The sequence below is a fragment of the Aythya ferina genome (assembly GCF_964211825.1).
Source record: "Aythya ferina genome assembly, chromosome: 6".
Classification (NCBI taxonomy): domain Eukaryota; kingdom Metazoa; phylum Chordata; class Aves; order Anseriformes; family Anatidae; genus Aythya; species Aythya ferina.
The window spans coordinates 12,933,504-12,955,250 of NC_140303.1; the positions used below are offsets into that span (position 1 = coordinate 12,933,504).

Here is a 21,747-nt window from a genome sequence, read left to right on the forward strand (position 1 = left end):
ATCCAATCTCCCTGTTTCCCTCAGTTAAGAGGCCACGAGGGCTATTCCTGGTGCACTGGATCTTGCCCAGCTGCTGGATTAACCAAGTGTCTCCATGCTACCGGCACCAGGGATGGATTTTAACATGTGGTTATGGGTTTTCACAAACACTGCCTTGGTTTGCAGGGGAAAAGAGCTTATGAGATAATATATATCACACAAAGATGTGCTGTATTCAGTGTATTTATTTTTCTTTTTTTCTCCCCCTTTCTCTAGACTGTCCAGTGTCTGAGACTGAAGTGGAATTGGGATGTATCCAAGTTTGTAGCTTCTGAAACCTTAACAACCTCAAGTAAACTGGTCCAAAAGACACCTCTTGACCTCCCTCGCTCTGAACTCTTGCAGAGCACTTAGACTGAGCAGAAACCAGCACCAAAGCTAACGGTCTGAAACTTTGCAACATCTCTCCCCAAGTGACTGACCAAAGAGAAAAGACAAGCAACATTCCTGATTGTTCATTGTTGTTGGGTTTTATGTCCGTGTGTCTGTCTGTGCGTTTTGTTTGATTTCTTTTTTTTTTTTTTTTTTTTTTTTCTTTCTGATAAATCTTAATTCAGGAATACCTTTATGAGAAATCTTTGGGTTTGGATTTTATTTCTCCTTAGCTGTATTCTTTTTTTTCCTTTTTTTTTTTTTTTTTTTTTCCAAAACATGATTTCTTGTACAGTAATGTCAAAACTGGACCAAGGCTCTCAGAAAAAAAAAAAAAAAAGAAAAAAAAAAAAAAAGGAAAAAAAAAAAAAAAGGAAGAAAAAAGGCCTCAGTGTCCCCAGCTCCCTGCATGATTTGTTTCAAGTACAGCCTGGACTACAGACTGCCCTCCACACTCTGCTGCCTCTTCCTTATTGCTCCATGATCTGCTACAGCTCCCAGCCCCTCCCCTCCCCTCCTTTTTATTTTCATTTTCTGTTCCAGTGTATATGTTGCTTATTTGTTTTATTTATTGAGATATTTTTAACGAGCTAAGAGACTGCAATGTCGCTGTGTATACTGCTTCTCTTGCCAATAAAAATAAAGATGTCATGCAGCTACTGGGGGTATTTGATTTACACTCTGAGTGCACAGCCCCAAGCAGAAGCTGAGGAGCTGAGCCACGCCACCAATGCCTCAGTGCTCACCGACTTTGCTAAAACCCATTCCCCAGGTAGCAGGTGATAAATGCAGAAGGTGTTAGCTCAGCATCACTTACGCATGGTGATGTCTGCCCACGTGTGCCAGGAGCAGTGGGTTGCTCGCTCGCAGCCCTGCTCAGGAGGCTTACTCAGGCTGCAAGCACTGTGGAAGGGGCTTGGGCATCTGCAGGGCCATGGCCTCCAACGCACTGCTTGTTGCAGACTCTGCCTTTCCAAAGAAAACTTTCAGCCTTTCCACAGAACAATTTGTAATCATTTCAAAACGAATTTCATGTAGATGGGCTGGAGTTGGACTGCTCAGCCTTGGAATTACGATTCATTTCTGGGCTGCATATTGCATCCAGAAAAGAAGCATGACCCATAAAAGCTGGGCAAAAAGCATTAGCTGCACTACAGAAGTGGTCACCCGGGGTTGCTGGTGTGCTCCTGCTTCCTCCTTCCCTTCCACCTCTTCCAGCTCTGCTGGTACTCACCAGCCTTCCTCCACCGTCTCCTAGAGCCCCGTCAGGCTCTTGGTCACACACATGCTGAAGCCAGGTTTCAATTTCCAAGTCATAAATAACACGTTTAAAAAGAATTTGCTCTGAAAGAAAAAAAAAAAAAAAAAGGGAAAAAGAAAAAAAAAAATCCTTTAAAGAACAATCACTGTGGATCTGGAAACATGGGGCTAAATTATCCCAAATGACCTTTTGTTCTCACACCCTTTCCCTGCTGGATTAACAATGATGCCAGTTAACTTGAGAGCATCTGGACTGCAACACCGAGGTGACAGACAGAGATTGATTAAACGGCAGGTCTCTGGCAAAGGCAGCTTGGGAGCCTCAGTGCTCCTTGCAGGAATTATCAATTCACTTTGCAAAGCAAGAGACAAAACAGATCTCTGTAAGAAAGATCAGCTCAGAAATTGGCAGAGAGTGGTGTAGTGGGGGGAAAGGAAAAGATGGTGAAGGATAATTGGCTATGGAAAAAAAAGCAATGCTGTGGTGTCTAGAGCCATTAAAAAATAAATCATGTCATTCCATCTAAACCAGCTTCAGAGAAAAACTTTTTAGCATGCCAAATCCGGAACATACATGTGTGTATCATCAGATGTATTAATTGCCTGATAGGCTTCAGAACTTAAATGTCAAATGTTTATTTTAAAACAAGCAGAGTTGCATGGAGTAAAATACATCAAGTCCATTAGACGCTCTTATTTTCTTAAAAGTAGATGACATCTCAGTCTCGGCGTTTGGTAGCAGCAGAGCCAAAAATGCCATTTAAGAAGGTGAACATAACACGTGTCATGTGATGCAGCACGCCACGCAGCAAGCAGGTTTTTTTTTCCTAGGGGTGCACATTAGCTTCTGCATTTTTTGTGAAGCTTTAATGATGCTCCACATCACACTAGGCTGATGTCACCACAAAGAGTGACATTTTCCAAGCATGGGCCTGTAAATCCAACTTCAGCCCCATTAATTATTTGTTAGAAGAGCCTGATGTGCTGCTTTGCTTTCCCAGGACATGACCAGATCCAGAAGGAGAGACCTGGCAGGTCAGATCAGATGTCTGCAACCGTAGGTGCCATGTGCTTTCCTTAATGCTGCAAAGCATCAGGGCTGCTAACCTTCCCTGACAATTCCAGGCATTTAAGGACATCTCATGGTAGATCAAAGCTTTTGCTCTCTCCCTCTCGCTGCAAAGTGCACTAGCAGCCACTATCAGGTGAACGGTGACAATAAATGGTTGCAAGCACTAGCTGAGCCCCTTTTCAATCAATTCTGGGGGTTAGCAGAGGCTCCTGTAGGTGAATGGCCATGGAAAAGTAAAGTTGGAGACCAGAAATAAATCCAGAGCACTAGGATACTTTTTTTCTTTTTTATTTTCCAGGCAGAAAGTACTGAAGTTGGTCAGGTCAGTCAGTGAACAGCAATGCCATGGGGCTCAGATGAGTGGTTTCAGGTCACAAGGTGAGGATGGAGGATATCAAACACTCCACGACACCCTGATAATCTGAGACCTGTAAATTGTCTGGATACCACATTTTAGCAGACAACGCACTTGAATTGACAGATAAAGAGATGTGCTTTCAATAAATCGCTGAAAAGCTTTTTCATCTTGTAGGAGTTCATCTTGCAGAAGTTACAGCCCAACGTTAGGAGGAAACCAAAGACGAGGTAAAATGCAGATCCTAAAACTGAAGCTATGTTGCCCTGTACAGCACATGACAGACATATTTACTATTCTTTTTCATATGTAGGAGTTTTTTAGTGCTAATCAGTACTTGTCATATAGTGCTCACCCTAATTCCCACTGTGACTGAATTTGTCCTTTTTCCATCTGTGCATGAAACCCCAAGGTTTCTCAAGAGACTGGCATTTCCTAGGGCAGAGACATACTCTCCTGTGCAAAGAGAATAAAACCAAAATCCTGTAATGCACCAGGTCCATCCAAACCTGACAGATCCTCACAACAGGGGTTTCTCCGCATGTGCAGGACCTGGCTTAATATTGGTCCTGAACTGTTTGCTCTCTGCATACGTGAAAGGCTGCAGAAAACACCCAGCACATGCTATTTGTGCAGGGGTCCAGCTAATAGCAAAGTAAAGTGTTCACTGGAAAGAAGCCAAGTCCTGAGGTCGTGATATAAAGTGTGCTTTTTATATATATATATATATATATATTTTTTTTTTTTACTCAATACCAGCTCAGCAAAGCACTGCCAAACCCCCCACTTCCAAAAGGGAAAAAGTTTTCAGCTAGAGTTCTTGATGTAGGTCAAATGAAAATAAAATAATATATATATATATATATATAAAAGCCAACAACAATCCCAAAACAAATCCAAGCCCCACATCCCACCCCTTGGAATCTCTTTTCTCCCTGGCCTCCCCCAGGGCCACCCTGTTTTCACCCAGCCGCCGACAGTGAGAAGGGGAGGAGGGACCAGGGAGGGGGAACACTGACAATTTTTCCCAGAGATGCTTGTAAACTTGGAGTCCTCGCTTGGCTGGGACCACCCAGGCACCATCGCTGGGATGGGGATTTCAACCCCCCCTTAAAGGGTGACTGCAAAGAGAGGTAGTCAGTCTGTGGTGCTTAGCATCATCTCTGCACGGAGACCTCAGCTAGGGCAACATACATCCCACCCAACACTGGGAGAGGAGGGAGCCCGTGGGACTTCAAGTGGCACCTAGATGGAGTCAGCTATATGATCAGGGTAAAGATAAGTCTCCTGTTGACTTCTCCAAGAGAAAGGAATGGCTATTCTGAAGCACAGTGACAGTGGCCTTTATTGGGGTTAAAGATAAAGGCCAAAAGTGTACCCAGAAATCACAAGAAATGTGAAGTGCTGTTGCCTGAATATCTCTCATACATATCTCTTACTGAAACAAATGCCACATGTCACCAGGGAGAAACCTGCTAACTTCCCACTGGGCCTTAGCAATGCCTTCTGCAGGCACTGTAACTCACTTTCAAATCTCTGAGCCGCCATACTGCAGCTCTTATTAAGAGAAAAACTGGAGTCGTTTTCAAGATCCTAAATTCTCTCTGTGTGCACACATTGCAGTCAGATATTTACTTCGCAGGGACTTGCCCAGCTCATCTCCAGCATCCAAACATCTGAACTTCAGTTGAGATCCTTCAGTCAGACAAACCCCCTTCCAGCAGCTGCTTCAGCATCAGATGGACTGTGGAAACCATGAAAGGCAGAAGGAGAGATCAAGCACAGCAGAAGATCTTCTTGCACAACCCATTCATCCATCACTCAGGCCTGCTGTCTTCACAATGCATTAAATATCATGACTTTATGCCTCATCTTTAACACTTCCTCCCACTTCTAGCACCAAATCAGTAACCATAAGCTGGTCCCCTAAACCCTGATGAGAAGCAAACACCATACATCGCCAACATTTCAGCCATGTTTTATTGCAATAATTCAAGCTGATGTAGGGTTTTCAGCTGTATTTTGATGCTTTTTGTGGTTTTGATGCCATTCCACTGGCCTTTGTAGTCTCAGAATTTGTTTTGAGTATGGTAAAGTGCACTCAGCCCTTTTATGATTTCCTGTCTTGTTTCAGAGTCTTGCACTGAAAGACTTTAGTTGCCTCCTAAATCTTTTTCCAGAACTCTCCTGTCACTTTAAATATTGGCCAGCATTTTGTTAGCTTCAAGACTTTGAAATAATATCAAAGTAAACCTCAAAGGAAAATAACCCAGTAAAGGGTAAGGTTGGAGCTTAATTCATATTTAAATAAAGATCTTTCACTTCAGCTTGGGTTACTGTGTAAAATGACTGGGAGCAAATGGAGCTTTTAAAGGCCTTATTCCCCTGGGGGTCTATTTTAAAATGATCGGAGAGCCTACCAGGCAGGGGAATGAAATTGCCTTCCCATGAAAAATTCTCTGCCAATGGGAAGAAAAAATTTGAAGTTCTCCAGAATCAAGATGGACTTTTTCCTCCCTCCCTTCCTCAACCGTGGCCCCAGACGACATTTGTAAATGGTGCTCTCTCCCTGCAGGCAGAGAGGAACAGTTCCAAAGCCTTTGCAGAAGGAAACAAGGGGCTAGCAATTGATTTGCAAATAAAAATATAGCCTTTTCTTTAACAAATTGTTCTTCCTTTTTTTTTGGGGGGGGGGGTGGGGATGGTGGTGGTGAGGAGGTGGGAGATATCAGGGGGAACAAACTGCATTTTATTAAATGAGAACAGGAGATTTGCCCTGTCACCCCTACCAAAATTCCATCTTTCAGGAAAGAAAGAAGGAATTGGGGTCTGATTTCCTACAAACTTCAGCACCTGACAGGAATTTTCACAAAGCCATAAGGGCAGATTTGCAAGCTTAATGCCCAGCACAGGTAAGTTTGCAAGAGTAGCCAAGCACACAGCTCTCCTTGACTTTATCTGGGGAGCTTCTTTGAAATTTGCCTTTAAGCAGCACATCCTGCTGCAGCATGGAGCAGAAGTGGTGATGGATTTAGCCTTCCACATACCCTCTGCCTTTATTCCTTATTTCCTATTCAAGCCCAAGGAACAGTGGGTGGGAGGGACTGCTTTTGCTAACGCCAGCAGCTCCAGATCTGCCAAAACCCGAAACAAAGGCTGTGAGAAAAATATTTCTGCAGGAAGCATTTGCTGAAACATGATTCATTTCTTTAAGATAAGTAATATTTCCTACGGCCAACACTTACAAAACAGTTAGCCTCCCTCATCCGTACTTCAGCCTGGATGATGAATACGGCTGAAGCATGTGCTTCCAGTTGAGCCTCTACGGTGCTGGCGTGCTTGCTCAAAGTTCGAAGGTATGGCACACCACTGCAAATTTGCTCTCATCTGAAGGCACTTTGAGGCTGGGGACTTCATGGTTTGCTCTATGTCTTTCCTTATTGCCAGCCCCCCAGGACCCCCTCAGTTTGGCTGCACCAGGTCAGGAGGTGAAGGGGACTCTCCTCTCCCCCTGCTGCATGCCACCACCTCAAGCAGCATTGTTTTCAGACACAGCCTAACACCCCTGCCTCAGTCGCTGTGGCTTTTTCACCAGCTACTACAAACAATGGGCTCTGTGGGTCATTTGCAGTTCATCACGTCTTTTGAGTTGTCCGCGTAGTTATTTGAAAAACCATTCCTGCTTAGCACATGGCCACAAGATACATAATGAAATTTCCTAACATCCCTTATTTCAGAAACCTCTTTCAAAAGCGGCCTGCCAGACTGCAGCTTTCTTTCCCAAATTAGTGATCTGGTGGAAACTCAGCAGGAACTGGGCCACGACCCAGCTGGCACGGCCCTGAAGATGTGCGAGACAGCGGCTCGCAGCGCGCCGTGGGAGGTGGGGACTCGCGCCATGGTCCCCTGGCCCGCCTGGGTCTCAAGCCAGGACACAGCTTCAGCACCTGCACTGCTGGTTTTGGACCTTGACCCTCCTCTTCCGAGAGCCCTCTCTTTCTCACATATGGGTCTAACCAGTATGAGGGGCTGGCTGAGCTCCTTCCTCTTCCTCGCCCCTCTGGATGCTCAGCAGAGGCTGAGGGCTGTGTGGGGCTCTCTGTCCCAATGGTGCCTGCCAGGACAGCAAGTCCTGGTGGGGTGATGGACCCAAAAAGCTGGGCAGGGAGCTCCATGGGCACAGCCCCTCTTGCTGCATTGGTGTGGCTCACACCAGAGCTGATGGAGCCCATCCATGGGGCTGGCACACTTCTGCCCCATCCAGGCACCAGCCTGAGACATGGCCCACCTCAGATGTTCTTTAGCCACCACATTAAGGACATAAAACTATGAGAGCGCATTCAAAGGAGGGCTACAAAGATAGTGAAGGGTCTAGAGGGCAAGATGTACGAGGAGCGCCTGAGGTACTTTGGTGTGCTCAGCCCCAAGCAGAGCAGGCTGAGGGGAGGCCTCATGGCGGCCTGCAGCTCCCTCAGGAGGGGAGCGGAGGGGCAGGCGCTGAGCTCTGCTCTCTGGGGACAGCGACAGGACCCGAGGGAACGGCATGGAGCTGGGACAGGGCAGGGTCAGGCTGGGGGTTAGGGACAGGTTCTGCACCCAGAACCTGGTGGTTGGGCACTGGGACAGGCTCCCCAGGGCAGTGGTCATAGCACTGAGTCTCCTGGAGTTCAAGAAGCGTTTGGACAACGCCCTCAGACACATTGGTGTGATTTTGGGTGGTAGTGTGTGGAGTCATGGTCTTGTGACACCTCAGGCCATGTTCACTGTGGCTTGCCAAGCAGCCCCTCTCTCACCAGCCTCCTCTGATCACCCATGCTAATGCAACCCCATGCCCACGGGCCATCCATCACCTCCCGGGTGCAGCAGCCCCAGGTATTGCTGCACCCCAGGTCCAGGGGGGCTGAGACTTTCCTGTGGTGCACCTCTGATTAGGTGCTGGCTGAGCACTGCCTTCTCCAGCCATAAGAAAAGGAATGGTGTGCATATAGGAAAGAGAAGTGCAGAGGAAGAAAAGGATTAACACGCAGTGCAGAAAGGAAAGTAAGCAAAGACGTGCCTGTTCTTATGGACCGCACATGAATACATCACTTAGGAGATGGATGGGTCTTTCAGACGTTTCCTCAGACCCCTTTTCCATATATCATGTATTGCTTTCAGGTTAGAGTTTCATTCATACTAAACTCACTGTTCCTCTACATTGAGACTTCAGCACTGCCTTTACAAAGCCATACTTTTTAACGCCACATTAAAACAGGATTGAATATTGGTTACTCAGAGGGGGAAAAAAAATCCTAATGTCAGCATTTTTGTTGCAAACACAGCACGTTCAATACTTTTCAATAGTTTCTTTCTAAAGGGGTGAGAAGATAATTTACATTATTAAAAAATACTCTTTCATGCCAGTCACATGCTTCCTCAAGATGTTGACCAGAGCTGCAGAGCTCCCACTCTGCACACCTCTGAAACCACCTGTGATGACTGGGACTGACACCCCCAGCAGATTTGTCCCTGCCCTGCCCTCCAGATTGCGGTGGGGGAGCTCCCATCCTGCATAAGGTGGTGCACGGGGTCTCCTCTGCTCATGGCAGGACTGGGGGAATCCAGCCCCAGCACAACAGCACAGCCCGGGCTGGGAGCAGCTACTTCTGCTACAGCTCTGCTGAGCTGTAACCAGATCTTACCCTAGTGAACCTCATGCTGTGACATGTTTATACGACCAGGCCCTTTCCCCTTCATTAGTATTGGGGTCAGGAGGAGCCAAAGGTCAGGCTCGGAGCCGATGATTTCTCTTCTAAACAAAACCATTGCCTCCCTCTACCTTCCTCCTCAAAGAGCTTGGATCATAAATTTTCATTTAGTACCCCTGAACTGACTTTTTTTCCCCTTCACGTTCTCTTTAACAAGAGAGATATTTCATTCCCCCAAACCAGAGGGCAGCTCCTTATTTCTCTGAGTCCCGAGCTATTTAGGAAGCTTTTGTCAACATCCTGCCCCATGCTTCAACTTACAAAGTGCCAGTCAGGGTTGCTGGAGAAATAAAGGTGGCAGAGATGTGACACATGGCCCCAGGCCAGCCTTATAACCTCTCAGCCAACTCTTGCCAGATCAGCAGTCCCGCTGCCGGGTTTTAATGGCTCTGCCACCGATATTCCCCCAGCATCAGCCCCCTGCTTGACACCCTCAGGGCTGGAACGTGCAAAACCAAACCCCAGCAAAACCTACCACTGTCAGAAATGATCGTGCTTGCTTCACTTTGAAGAGAGAACAGGGGAAAAGCAGAAAATGCAGCTGGTTTTCAGGTTTGCTACTTGCACTCATACATACCCTAAAGCCCAGCTAAAGCTTAATGTCAAAGAGCAACCAAAACCCCGTGAGCCAAAGTGCAAATCATTTGTGCTTCTCCTTGGGAAACTGCACATCCAGAAGTGAATTTTTTATTTATTTTTTTTAATTCCACTCCCCTCTGATGCCATGGACACCTCTGAGTCTCCCAAAAGGTTCAGCTTTTCTATTGCTTTACAGATCCTGACCTCTCCCATTGCACTTTTTCAAACTTCCCAACAGTGATGGTTCTTGGTACTTGCTTGCCTTAACAACACATCAGCTGACATGGGAAAATAAATTGGCTGCTGCCATACAAGGAGGAGGTGATTTAGACAGCCAGTTTCAAGAAGGGTTAAGGGATCTGGGTGCTCAAATCCTGCTGAAAGGGAAATCCCCTCAGGTGGTTGTGAAAAGCCCACCATGATGGCCTGACCCTTTCTGGAGTTGAATGCACTTTCTGCCCCAGTGCTGCAGGTTCACATTCCACAGGGCTTCGTGGATGAAACACGCTTGGTGGTTTCAGCTGGGTCTGGTGTTTAAATCCGCCATTGCACAGATCTTGCTAGGACATGGAGACGCACTGTTCCTAGCAGTGTCAGGAGAGCCAAGGAGATATACTTTGCACCAAGGCAACCATGCTTCCCAGACAGCTTCACACCCCAGCTCCCAACACCCATACTGAAACACAGCAACAAAGTGTGATTTCTGAGACGTGGGGTCAGACTCCTCTGAAGTCTCATGAGAGCTTCAAGCTGAGGGTACACAACTTTCTACATCAACCCAGCCAGGGAGCAAATTGTGGATGACTGCTCAGCTGTTCCTGCATAGCCTAACATGTCTAATTATGCCCTGGTAAGACATAAGCAATGTGAATTGCTGCCCACCACAACCAAGGATGAATTTGATAATGGCATAACTCACCCCCAGCCAGGAATAAATGTGTGCAGCTCCCACGTGGTGTGAACGGTGGGGGTCATATCCAGCTCAGCCAGCTCTGCTTTTCCATCCCACTTGGCCTTCATTCTGCTCAGGGCTGTTAAGGAGACTTTCCCCTGGTTGGGGGGAAACTTTATCTCCATCTCCCCAGCCTCACTCAGTGCCTGCGGGTTAGTGCCATCGTGTGGATGCAGCTGCAATGAAGAGGAGGGGGAGAGGTGAGAGGAAGAACCCTAGGAAAAGGACAAATCTGGCAGAGCCCACGTCAGGTTTTAAGTCTAGTTCTCCCCTTGTGGTAGTAATGGGCTTAAGTGGGACCATGCTGCTTCCTCCAACAGGTTGAATAAATATAACAGCAAATGCACACATCACCTGCACCTTATCTACTCCACAACATCTCCAGGTGCTGACAGCAGATCTTCAGAGGGAGTTTTCCCATATGATGCTCTAATGAAAGCAACAGCAGTTGAGATTAAGATCTCTGCTGTGCTCAAATGGCTAAGGAGCTAAAACAGAACTGTGTGTGCATGTGTTATACTCACTCTACCTTACTCAAGCCCTTGTGTTTAGAAACAGGGCTGGAATACACACATGAATGTGTCAGCCCCTCCTGGGCTATCTGGTCTAATGGCACAAGCCTACTCTCAAACCTGAAGGAAAATAAAGCTGTGGATTTTGGCTAATGGCACAGGGTGGGTTCTTTGCTCTGAGCTTGCATCCTGTCCTGGAAGTCACACAGTCCCCAACCTCCAACTCTCTTGCAAAACTGAAAAGCAATCTGAGCCCAGGATAAAAATAAAGGGTCCATGGGGCCCTGCCACTCTGGGGTCAACTGATGCAGTGGACGTGCAATCAAGCTCCTTCATGTAATCTCTCCACTGCCTTTTACAGGCTGAATCTGAAACAGAGCCAAGTGACGAGCAGGGGGATAACGAATCGTGAGGCTGGGGTTTCCTTTGTACAGTTAAAATCCCAAGCCAAGTCCTGCTGGCTAGGACATTCCTGTTATCTTTCAGAACAGAGGGCTGAACTCCAATGGGCTCCTTCCAAAACCCCATCCACTGTGATGAAGAGCAACCTGCCCCAACTCAGCATTTGAGGAGGGGGACGAGCTCGGTTCTCACAAGAAGGGGAGGATGCCTGTGAAGACCCTGCCCAGGCCCTTCTCAGCCTCCCTCCTTTCAGAGGAGGCAGTCGTGTCTCCGTGCCGACCTCTGCGCCTCCCACACACACGCTACGCCTGTCCACCCTTGTCATGTTTTTGGCTTCCCCCAAGTTCACGCTGCCAAGGTCTTTGCAGAACACTTGTAGCACTGGAGCAGAGTGACTCCCCAATCACAGGGCCTCCGTCTCTGCCAGGATGGCTCCGGAGGAGCTCTAGATCTTGGCTCAGGAAGAGCTGGCCACTGGGGACCTCCTTGGATGAGGTGCGAGGGACACGCAGGTGGCCGGCACTCAGCCCTGAGCACCCGGACGACCCACCTCGGCACTGTGCTGGTTGTCACGAGTTGGACCACCAGCCTGTAGGTGCAAGTGGGGGCACAAGCGGTGGTCCAAGCCCACCACACATCGGGGCACATCCGTCCTTATCTGGGCGCCCCGTTCGGGCCGGGTTTCACAGCGTATGGATGACTGCATCCAAGATTCATTAATGACCCAACCCCACGTTGCTGTTTCAGATTAAATTGTTCCCAATGCTATGCATTGTTATTTGGGAAATGTATGAATTTTTCCCATATGTCTTTGACCTATAAAATGAACATCCCTCAAAACTCAAAGGTTATTGCCAACTACGACGTGTTTTCATTTCTCGTCTTTAAGCACATTTCATGGTTTGCCAAAACTTTTTAGGAGGTTGAAATTGAAGGCCTTGACTCAGGAAAGCACTTCAAACATGTGCCAAGTAGGACTTACGCGCACACTTGCATCTAAGTACATGCTACAGGCCTGTGCTGAGCTGAGATGTTTTCCCAAACTGGTGCCAAAAACATCTTCCTCTTCATTAACTCCTAGACTCTCAAGTTCAGTCCTCAGCTTTATTGACAATCACCTACAGGTGAAATTTGGCTTGCAGATGTGGAGCTCCTAGATTGCAGATAGAAGCTAATTATTCAGGGATTGCTGGCTGGAGCTTTGGGAAGCCATAAAAAGCCAGATTAAGTAGAGCTGGGTGATAGTTTTCAAATGGATATTTAAAAGAAAAACAATTTGCAGCGGTTTCACTGAGTGCTTGGTTTTAGCAACAAAATCTGGCAAAAAAAAAAAAAAATCAGAACAGCATATTTCAAGCCTTTCTAAATTAAAGCTCTGAAAGGACTTTGATTTTTTTTATTATTTTTTTTTTAAATAATTTTACAGTATAAAACATTCAGTGTCCAAGTCAGGTATTTCATTTCAGGCTGACTGAAATATCTTACTTGACCAGAAAATATACCTTTTTCTTTTTGGTTGGCCAGAAATTCACATTTCATGTTTCAGTTCTTCCCAAATCAGTATTTCAACTTTTTGAAATTTCACTGACCAGAAAGTTGGCTGCTCATATATTTTTATGTATTTATCTGGAGAACTGAAAACAGAGGTGGGTAAATGAAGAGGGAATGCAATAGTCCCACTCTCCAGGCAAAGGAGAGTTTCAAGTTTGTCTTTAAGAACTTGCAGGTCATCTGGGAGGAATTCAAGTGATGACAGATACCGTGTGTATCAAAAGACAAGGGAATCTGTTCTCCACTTCCAGGGGAAAAAAAAATAAATCATAATTTCAAGGGAAAACGCTGGATGGAGACCAGCCCACTCTGAGCTCTCAGCTCTCCTACCTGTACTTCTAAGGTACAGGATGCCTTTTATCTCAGCAGCACTACTCTCGGCATGACAGAAAGCCCATATTCTGTTTCAACACACTTCTAACAGAGCTACTCCGTTATCCTACAGAGTGCAGCTCTCGCAGGAGATGTCAGATGGAGCTTCCCTCTGGTGAGCAGCTCTCCGCCCTCTCAAGGTGAGATCTGCACTCCAAGAAAACAGAGGGCCATAGCAAGACTTTGTCTGAACTTTGCCTCCTGAGCTCTTGGCTTGTGTTTAACCACTAATTCACCTGACTAAGCCAAAACTCTCATTGCAGAGCCCCCAGGGTTTGCCAACTTACCCCTCTGGTGTTTATTGACAGAGAGGGCTGGTGACAGCGCACAGAACAAGAACCACTCATCTGCAGATGCAATCCCATCTCTCCAATTATTGTCCTCAGATGGAGCAAAGATGGTGCAGGACTTTTTGTGAAATAAACCCCAAAACGTGTGTCTCATCAACACCTGAGCGGCTCACCCCAGCCCAGCATGGGGAGAAGGGTCAGGTAAATTCATACAGTGAGCACCAACATCTCCACCACCAAAACCAGTCTGAGAACACAGCTTCAAGACTATCCTGAAGGATGGGGACCAGTGGGAAACCCACCTCTGGCTGGTACATGCAGGTTGGAGTGCGGGCATCTCCACCAACATCAGCACCAGGCAGCACTTTGGAGAAGGTCTTGACCATGCACACAGCTTACATCAGCAAAGCAACTGGAGCTCTTCTACCCATATGGCTATTATACAACAAGATGGCCAGAAAGGGAGAAAAGCCCAAATCATAACATTTTCTGATCCTTTAAAAGTTTGGTCACTCCTGAAATCAATTACAAATGAAGAGGTTTTAATGGGGAGTTGAAAGACGCAGTGGGGTGGGTCACTTGTTTTTATTCCTATTGTCAAATGGTAATATTGTTCTCATATTTAAGATGTCAAAAGACTGTGAAGTAAACAAACAAAGCCCAAAGTGCCAACTTCCCAACACCCAGCCACAATGAGACATTCATGGACACAAGGAAATGGGCTGCAAAACTTGCACAAAAAATAAACCGCCGTGAGAAGGGCTTTGCCAAAGTTAAGGGAAAGGGAGGTTACAAGCATTTGTGGGAAACAGTGCTAAAAGGGAAGGATAAAAGAGAAAAGGAAAAAAAAAAAAAAAAAAAAAAAAGAAGAGGAAAGAGCAGAGGGAGAGAGGACTGGGGCTAGGGCTGTGCCAGTCAGGAGGGATTTGGCCGGATGATGGTTTTACTGCATTTAAATGTGTAAGATACACTTTGATTAATTCTAGTAGACTACACCAAAGTCATACTTGCAACTCCCAGCACGCTAATTACGGAGAAGAGGCGGACAGTGACTCATGTTGGAAACCACCCAACTTCCATAGGGGGAAAAAAAAGAAAAAAGAGAGAGAGAGAGGGAGAAAGGAATCTCAGTGCTCAGGCAACCCAGACCATCCCCAGATCTGTGCACAGCGCTGGGAGAAAGGTCAGGGCGTGCGCGGACGTGGGGCGGGAGCGATGGCTGGGCCGTTCCCAAGGAGGGATGGCATAGCGGAAGGACAGGGAGACGTCCTGGGGGTGGCGGGGAAAGGTTGGGGCTCTCAGGGCACTGTTTGCTCGCCCTTTGTAGGTGACTCTGCTCTCACACACAAGAAATGAGCTGCAGGAGGTCTGGGCTTTGTGGGGTGCACAGAGGGGGTTTATATGAGGATGCAGTGCTCCAGCAAGGTGGGGCCAACAGCCAGGCATGGTCATTCTAGTTGTGAGGCCCCGGGCAGGACATTTCTCCTCCCTGACACTCAAAAAGCCTTCTGCCAAGGTGACGGGTGAGGAAACAATGGGCAGGTGCCAGGGGATCTCTGTGTGCCTGTACCTCCAGCAGCACCTTGCCACCAAGCCACTGTCCTGCTTGTCCTTCAAAGCCAAAACCAGCTGAAGCACGGAACCCCTAGTAGGGAGGAGGGTCTCTGAAAAGAAGAAAATCTGGCAAAGCCTGAAGGCTGCAGGGAGTGCAACAGCATGCACCAGTTGCTTGCTGCAGCCCTCTCATCTCCCTGCCTACGCACAGGGCCGAGAACTTGCGTCAGTGGCTGAAACATTGCAGGGACCCGTGGGGAGCACAGATGGGGCTGCTTCAGCCCAACCCCATCGCTGCCACGCTATGAGCTCCTTGCTCATGTGTCCCATTCCCACGGGCACAGAAACCAGTGTCTGAAGACAGGACAGGCAACGGCAAAGCCTTCAGCCTCACTTCGTGCTCCCTCCTCTCTCACAGAGCCCACCAGCTCCACAGGCTTAAGAGCCTGAAAGCTCCCACTCGGGGCTAGGTGAGCAGGAGAAGTTGTCCTAAGGCCAGGTGTGAAGGGTTGTCAATGCAAAAATACAGCCCCAGACTCACGTTAAACCTCAGAGAGCCTGTCCAGCTCCTGCATGGTGAGGAGCTCCCTCCCTTCTTGTGATATTTAGCGAGAAGATGTTCACACACACACACACAGATGTTTGCTTAGCAATGAATACCGCCAGCTCTGAAACATCTCAGGGCGACAGGGGAGAAACTAAGGGGGGTACTGGCCTGATATTTATTATCCCATCTCAGCTCCATACTCATCTACTCATTTTTAACTCTCCGAGCAGCTGACAGCATCAGGAACTGAAGCCAGAGCATCAGATTAACAACATCTTTCTTCTCCAGTCTTTCGGCCACATGTTTGAATTGGTTCAGCCCATGAATAAAACCGAAGCCCCGTAATCTTACAGTCTTGACATGGAGATGGGGGACAGGGAGAGGGCATGTTTAAGGCATGATGAAAATTGCATAGCTGTTTCTTTAGCTTATTTCTTTAGGGGAGAAAAAATAAGGTGTTTTAAGAAAACAAGAAAGTAAGCTGCAGGGTGTGACTCCCTGTCTCCACCGTGCTGGCTCAGGGCTCGGACTGCAGCTTGGCAGTGCCAGGGACATATCACACGTGTGTGTCCCTCTCAGATCAAGCAGGAACCCTGCTTGTGGCCTTCAGACGCATTAATAACAAGGTGAGGAGACAGCAAGCCGTCACACTGCAATGCTGTTCCCTTCTCCACCTCCCTGCCACCACCACAGGCCCATCCGGCTCCACAACCACTAGAGGGAGGCGGAAGGTAACCAGTCGAGGAGATGATTTTCTCAGGGTAACATGGACATGAACAAACTGGGGATCCCCAGAGGTTTTTGAGGGTACACCTCCAGGCAGGCTAAGCTTAGGGTATGGATGGTGTGGAGGTGCCCCACGCTCGGATTTCACAGCACCCACACCAGCAGGTTTCCCTGCTGCCCACAACACCGGCACTCTGCAGAAGCGGCTGACAAAATGGAGGAGCCACATGTGCCGCCAGGCCTGCTCTCCAGAGAAGGGTGGTGTGGTGCCGCTTCTCCAGCTCGAACACAACGGCAGCAATCGCCGGGGAAAGAAAACCCTTTGGGTTCTGCCTTCGGGGAAGAAAAAGTAACCAAGCCGCAGGCTGTAGAGCTGCAGAAACGGCTATAAAATACAAAGACAGGACAGCGCAGATGGCGTGAGAAGGAGTTAAAGGCTTCCTAATTCAAAATGTATGTGATCGCCCATGCCTCGGCCCTGTTCCAGAGAGGTTGCAACATGCTGGTTACAGGCAAGCAGGCAATGCTGCACTGCGAGCCTGGGGCAGACATTTTGTGGAGATAAGAATCGAGCTGCGCTGCAAGCCGACATTTTTTTTGGGGAGGTCACAGCAGTGGAATAACCACTGGATGGCAGGAAACCCTCCTTTGGGCAAGAGGAACCCACCACAGCCCTGGGAGAGGATGGTTTCCTCTGGTTTCCTTTAGGTTCCCTCCACCAGTGTAAAGAATATATAGAAGATTTTGCATCATGACCTGTGAGATCTTCTCCAGGTCAAATAAACTATTTTCCTCTTGGAAAATGGAATTTTACCAAAACAACTGTTTTGTAGCATCCATTTGGCAGAATTTTCCATTAGGAAAGATCATGGGACTTGGGCCTCTGTGTTCCCCATGTCTTCCTTGCTTTCTGTTTCATGCCACAGGACAGCACCTCCTGGTCCCAGCACGTGGCTGGGCCTCCAGTGGTGTCTCTCCTGCTTCACCACCCAGGGAGACACAGGGCACGGAGGAGCAGGAGGCCCCAGGCCACAAACTGGCCACCCACCTAAAGGTAGATGCTGGTGCTGACCCAAGGTGTGTTACCATGGCCAGATCTGGCCATGTGGAGCTCCATGGCCATATTGTCTGTGACGTTCACTAACAGAAATGAGGAGAAAGCAGATCACTTGCAAATTCAAACCATCCATGAGTGGTGGGGGCCTTCCTCTAACCAAACCACCAGCAAAATCCTTCAGGACGGTCATAAATCACAACCCCTGCAAAGGTCCAACTGAGCCTTCCTAATTGCCATAGCAGGAAAAGGGTTGCTGAGGAGTGATCAGCTCTACCTCTCTGGGAGCCTTGGCTCACCCTTGTCTGGTGACATCTAACAGCATCCACAGGGCACAGGCATGGGCCAGAGGCCACCACTATAACCTTATGTCCTCCCAGCTCAGTTACTGGCTTGCTGTGGGGTCCCATGCCAAGGGAAGAAGGCTATACCAGACATGGCCACTTCTGTCCTGCACACGTTGGTCCAACGTGTACTTAGGCCATGACCACTGAGAGGTACTGTGGGACAGCATCCAGTGTGGTGAAGCTTGGGCAAAAAGCTGATGGCACCACAAAGGGCATGGTCACACTGCTTCAATGCTCTGCTCTCAGCAAGGAGCTGCTGATGCAGGTGGTCAGTCACAGAGGAAAACCTCCAAGTTTTTGGAGATGCTATTTGCTCTGCCTTCCCTTTTCCTGCCCAGTCCTATTTTTTCTCCTTGCTATTGCAGCTGTGGGGCAGAGTGCTGATGAGACAGGATTACATCCAATCCTGTTAGTCATTTCCCAGTAATTAGCTTGGGTTACCAGAGCAAGGACACCGATGTTTTCTCAGGTCGCTGTTGAGTCAGGTTAGGCCCTTAACCACAAGTATGCCAGGGAAAATGGGCGATGCTGGTATGTGTGAGGTACCGAGGCATAAAAAAGCAGTGCAGTCTTCTGTTCCTGCCTGGGAGACAGCATCTGGCTCCCCACAGCATTTCCTTAGCACCCAGAGCACCCTGAGGGAACATAGGAGCCCTTGACTTTGGTACCTGACCCAACCTCTACTAACACTCTCATTGTACTTTGGGATGCGCATGATTTATTTCTGCACTGCTCATGATATGCTGCCTGCAGTGATGTAGTTAGAGACACACATGCTGCATCATATTAGTCATCGTTGAGCTGACAAAAGATCAAAAACCATTCAAAGCTGACGACATTGTGTAATTTATCATGTAGTGTTCTTTGAGCCTCTACTGCCTGGCCCTATAAGCAATCTCGTCCTGTAACCACTGCAGTATAACGTGGCTCAGTTTGAATTTGCACCATGATGTTCCCAAGGTTGGGCTTGTCTGGATGCCCATTTGTCTGGGGAAACACTGGGCTCTGGGCAGGAACAAGCGTGAGACAGGCAGACGCTCTGCAGGCACTGCAAAGCAGGAAATTCTTGGCAAGGGAAGAAAAGAAAGAGTGGTGTGAGAAGTACCTCAGGGCACATTTCAGGTGGCGTCCCACAGCTCCATGACATGGAGCCCTGAACATGGGGCCATTTTCTCTCATAGCTAATGGAGAGAGCTTGCTTCATCACAACCAAACTAAGCCTGAGGCAAACTAAGCCTGGGGCAGATGTGACAAATTGTGCTCTGAGGTGCTCTCATCAACTCAAGAGGGAATCTGGAGGATGAGCTGAGACAGGTGCATACACAGCTATACCAGGGTGGGACACGTCCTGCTGTTCATGCACATCTGCACTAGTTCCCCACCTGCAAAGCAAGGAGGAACAGGGCTTTTGTTCATTCCCATGCTCTTTTCCTCTCTTTTGAACCCTTCAGAGCACAGGTTGTTGCATCCCACATTCCTCACCTGAACACAGCGCTAAGGGGCTGTGCTCTGCGCAGGGTGCTCGTGTGATATATCTTTACCAGCATTAAAAATAAAAAATCAAACCAAACACAACAACCCATCGTGCGAGACTCCTACACCTCACAGGCCATCCTTGGTTGGCAGCAGTACCCTGAGAGGGAAGGTGACTTCCCCAGGCAGGATGCTGGTGAACAAAGACAAACAATGAAACCCAAACTGGACTTACCTTGTTCATTCATCACAGGCTCCAAAAATCGGTGCTGCAAATAAATCACAGATGGCTGGTTGAAGCATTTCTGGACAGACGCATGGACGATAATTTGCTTTTTGATCAGTTTGCTGCAGTCAGCCTTGGCTTCAGTGAGGTCTAAAGCCTCCGTGGTCCCTCATCAGAAAGGACATGAAGCCACAAGGTCACGTAAGCACTCCTCTCCCTGTAGGACTTGGCGAGCAAGGCCTTAACTTGTACATTCACCTGGACGCAGCTTGGGCATTACAGCTTCTCCTTTTCCTGCTAGCATCATAAAAATAAATAACTAATCAGACAAACCCCAAATAAAAGACCTGCATTAATTAAGAGCAAACTTCCACACAGAGAAAAGTGGAAGAAAGGACTGATTTATTTTTTTTTCCCCAGTCTGGAAATCCTGGAGTTGATTTAATTTTATTTATCTATTTATTTTCCCAATGAAATTAGGACGTGTCTTAATGTTTCTGAGCCAGCCCAAGCTTTCCTAGGAGCAGCCTGGTGGCCCCACCAGCACTGTGGCAGCAAAGACAGCAGCCTAGCTGGAGGAAGGGGCAATGCAGACAACGCATGAATCTCCTTTTCAGGATGGTTTTGTAATCCTTGCTGATACTTCCCTTGCTTTGAAGAACCACGGGTGCTCCCCAGGGAAAGGCAGAAGCAGGGCTCCATCTTCAGCTCTGCACACAAGCTCTGCCTTGCTCCCCCACCAGCTCCTTCCCTGCTCACAGACTCCCCCCACAGAGAAAAGCTTTTCTCAGCAGGCACACCCTGAAGCAAAGAGCTCTGCAGCCGAGCAGTGAGTTGCTTGGCCTTATCACTAACAAATAGGTCAATATTTTGCTCGCGTGTGTGTACACAGCCCCATTGGATCACCAAAACATGCGTCCCACACCACAATTCAGCAAGCTCTGAGGAGTGCCAGCCATTCAGCCTGGTTGTGGTGGCTGAAGGCAGCACCCCGCTGGGCTGCAGCACTTTTTATCTCCCAAAATACTCCGTGTATCTTCTCAAGGTGATGGGCTGGGGCTCCGGTCTAATCAGACCGTTTCCCCTTTTATCTCTGGCGGATCTGTCCAAGCAGCTCTGGAGTCCGTCAGTCCCGTGATATCATCCCTTGGCACAGCCGCCGGCGGCTTGGTTTTTGCCAGTATTAATCCTGTAAACACTTGCAAGAAATCACAGCGAGCCCTTGGGGAAGCGCTTTTTCCTCCTCCCCTCCAGAAGAGCTGCTCATCCTTCACAGCTCACGCAGCCGCGGACAGCCAGGGAGGATGAGGAGGAAACTGAGGCTGAAGGGGGAGCAGCAGGACAGCTGGGGAAGGAGGACCGAGCTGTGGTTTTTCCTGGCGTGATGGAGCAGCGAGGACAACATCAGCGATTGTGGAAAATAAACAAGCCGGGGGATAAAGGGGCCAGCTGGGTCCTCTGCCAGCCTGTTGATTTCTAATCGTTTATTTTCTCTCTTTGTTGGTGCGTTTGTTGAAAAGGCTTTTCCTTGATGTGTCAGAAGCATTGCGAAGCACAGGGCAGCCAACACCCAGCTGGGACTGATCCCAACCTGGCAGCGCTGGTCTGGTTACTTAAGCAAACGAGGCTTAGGGGATTCTGAGGCATGTATCTGTTGGGTTGTTTCCTTTTCCCTGCCCTGCAGATAACTCTGAGTCTGCTCCTTGCTTGTGGACTAACCTAACCGAGGGCAGTTATCTCAGACAAATTAAATTTGTGAGTTTCTTGAAAATGCTTGGGCAGACAAATGGACAAACGAGTCTCAATGTGTGCAACGGGGTCTGGCTGCAGCCTGATCCCAGCCCTGACATGGTACAAGCCACCTGATGAGCAAACTGGAACCCACCGAGGGCTTGCAGGATGCTTGAAGAAATGCGGAGAGATGTAGCCCACACTCCTCTCATCCCAGTTGTGCTTATGCTGCCAGTGATGCCACACCATCGGTGTTAATGAACAAGGAACCACAGCTTGTTGCCAGTCCAAATTTTGGTCCCCATCACACCAGGAGCCTGTAGCATCACTGAGAGGATCCTCACCTCAAGTCTCCTGTGGGTGGAGAGACCCCAGAGACGCCAACAGGGCAGAAGCTCTGAGCTGCCATCCCTCCCAAGCCTTGCATGCAAGGGAGAGAGGGGGAAGGAAAACCCCTCTCCAAGCACTGTAAAGATTTTATTGTAAGCAAACCTCCCAGAGCACTTTGGGAGCTGGGGTGATTAACATTCCTTAACGAGGAAGGTGGGGGCGGAGGGGGAGCTGGGGAGGGGAGACACAACACCCT

At 48.3% G+C, this 21,747-nt stretch overlaps 1 protein-coding gene and 1 long non-coding RNA gene across 2 annotated transcripts in view; one reads left to right on the top strand and one right to left on the bottom strand.

Moving 5' to 3' along the window:
• The window catches only part of TWIST2 (twist family bHLH transcription factor 2), a 35,903-nt gene extending 34,837 nt beyond the window's left edge, over positions 1-1,066 (top strand). The window contains exon 2 of the mRNA XM_084524036.1: positions 256-1,066. The gene's annotated coding sequence lies outside the window, so the exon portion shown is untranslated. The remainder of the gene's footprint in view (positions 1-255) is intronic.
• Positions 701-19,722, bottom strand: LOC311438950. Its single transcript, XR_014694455.1, has 3 exons — positions 19,440-19,722; positions 10,344-10,552; positions 701-1,755 (listed from the first exon to the last, which is right to left on the bottom strand). It is a non-coding gene; the product is annotated as an uncharacterized lncRNA (long non-coding RNA).
• Positions 19,723-21,747: the final 2,025 nt, after the last annotated feature.